We start from the raw sequence: 2,049 nt of genomic DNA, 5'->3' as shown, positions 1-2,049 counted from the left end.
CTTCAAATCTGATGAAGCCCCCATATGCAGAACTTCTAAGAATTATACCCTGAAAAGGGCAACTCCTGTGCTGCATGGCCCTAACTCACATGAATTTCCTTTGAGGTTAACACAGTCAGGAAAGAGTGAAGGACCTGGCCCAACTGACCCATCCCAAATCAGTTTGTCATCCTATGATAAATATTATGGAAATGTGGACCTTTAAAAGTCTTGTCCACATGAATGCCAATATAAATGTTTATACCTATCTTTGTGACTACTACACTGACTATAACTCATTAGAGATATATGTCAGAGAAATTGCTTWATGGRATCACATTTATTGTCTTAAATAACTGATATATCATGTCTATCCTTGGATCTACTGTAAGGCAAGGGCACATAGAAACAGTTTGCTATCAAGGGCATWATTTTATTATTATGCTCATGACCATAAATCCTGCTGTGCTTTTTCAAAGCTAGCAGGCGGCAGGAGGATCAACTCATTCTTCTAAGATCCAATCTCGATTTCTTTGAAGAGACATGAGACTTYTCARATTTCTAAGACAAATAGTTCTATCACTAAAAAATCAGGCAAACTTACTGTTCTGTAGCTTTTGTAGGTCAGCCCTTGTTTCCAGATAAACTTCTTCAAACTGCAGGAAATAGAGAAGAAAAGAAATATTGTTGCTGCATGTTTCACTTTCTGCATTGCATGAGACAGCTGAGGACCAGGACTTAGGCTCCTCTCCTCTTCCCTCTTCCATACGAATCACATTTGTGTCCAGGAAAGACTTTGACTAAACAACAGGTGCCCAGAAAGCACAGAGCAGTCTCTTCCAGGCAAAATACAGTTGTGATGTTCCTGTTCTCCCTGCTGGCAAGCACCAGAGCAAGAGATTGTGCAAGGAGAAGGGAGAGCGGTAAGTTCATAGCAGGACTGAGCAAGAGGGTCTTTGCCACAAACTGAAAAGAGGATAGAGGAAGAGAAAGGTTCACATGTCCTCCACAGTTTTCTAACTCATTGCTTGTCACTGTGACAAAACCTCTCAKCTCTTAAACACACAGATCCTTCTCACTGTCTCTCCACCTCCAGCTTTAATACCAGAAATAGAGCTGAGAAGAAATACTGCTCATTTTATGTCAGGCACTACCTTCAAGGGTTTCTAACAGTCATAATATAAATGGTTTTCTGGACATTGAGGTTCAGCTAGAGGCCTTCACAGTGGAACATGCAGAACCTCTATGATGACAACCTGGAGACTGCTCCTGAGGTTTTAAAAAGCTATTTGGTAGCTATAGGGGGATGATCTCGTAACGCTGACTTGGTAATCATTGTGCACTGCTCTAAGCACAAAACTTGAAACTGCTAGACAGTCACAGTTTTAATAAGGGTCAGGAAATATATTTCTCACATGCTCTTAGCATAAAGAAGAAAGCAGACCTCGACTCCAACTGCTGCTAGCAGCCACCGAATTGTTTCCATCCGGCCTCGGCCATCGAAGTAGTAGAGCTTGGGTTTCCCAGCCATGTTTCCAGGCACCTGACTTCCTASTGTTGAGGATAAAGAACAAAGTGTTGCAGAAAAAGGAGTCAAAATGTTGGGTTTTACTGACCAATGGGTTCTCAATCATCATTCAAAGCTGTCTCATCTGAAACCAATGTTTTTTGGTCCCAGTTTCTCATCAGATTAACAGTTCAAATGAGTAGTATCACTTTGACTTAAGATGCCTTTTATCCATGCAATTTATGTACATTACTGGGAATGAGAGAAACCAGATTTTGATTTCTCAGAAAAAAAAAAAAAAAAAAAAAAGTATTCTGCTCTTACCAAACAGCAGTGCAGGCAATATGCACAGCTCTGGATTTTTTGATCTCTCCTGTAATATTAGATCAACTGACAGTTTTAGCCACAACATAGTCAAAGACATATTCAGCTTAATTCTTTTGTTTGCTTGTTTGCTTTTTCCTTGCAATTGTGCTGCATCAAGCATTTCTAAGAGATCAATCAGTTCGCAACAGTAGTTCAAGTCTTATCAGTAGAGTCAACAGTTAAAGAATAAACACAGA

General features: G+C 40.0%; 1 long non-coding RNA gene across 1 annotated transcript; it reads right to left on the bottom strand.

Moving 5' to 3' along the window:
- Window positions 1-402: 402 nt before the first annotated feature.
- LOC112956614 lies at window positions 403-1,773 on the bottom strand. Its single transcript, XR_003251076.1, has 2 exons — window positions 1,424-1,773; window positions 403-635 (listed from the first exon to the last, which is right to left on the bottom strand). It is a non-coding gene; the product is annotated as an uncharacterized LOC112956614 (long non-coding RNA).
- Window positions 1,774-2,049: the final 276 nt, after the last annotated feature.

Source organism: Nothoprocta perdicaria, unplaced genomic scaffold, assembly GCF_003342845.1.
Source record: "Nothoprocta perdicaria isolate Ctin4 unplaced genomic scaffold, notPer1 scaffold_650, whole genome shotgun sequence".
Taxonomy (NCBI): Eukaryota; Metazoa; Chordata; class Aves; order Tinamiformes; family Tinamidae; genus Nothoprocta; species Nothoprocta perdicaria.
The sequence above is the reverse complement of the archived record's forward strand: the minus strand, read 5'-3'. Positions and strand labels throughout refer to the sequence as shown.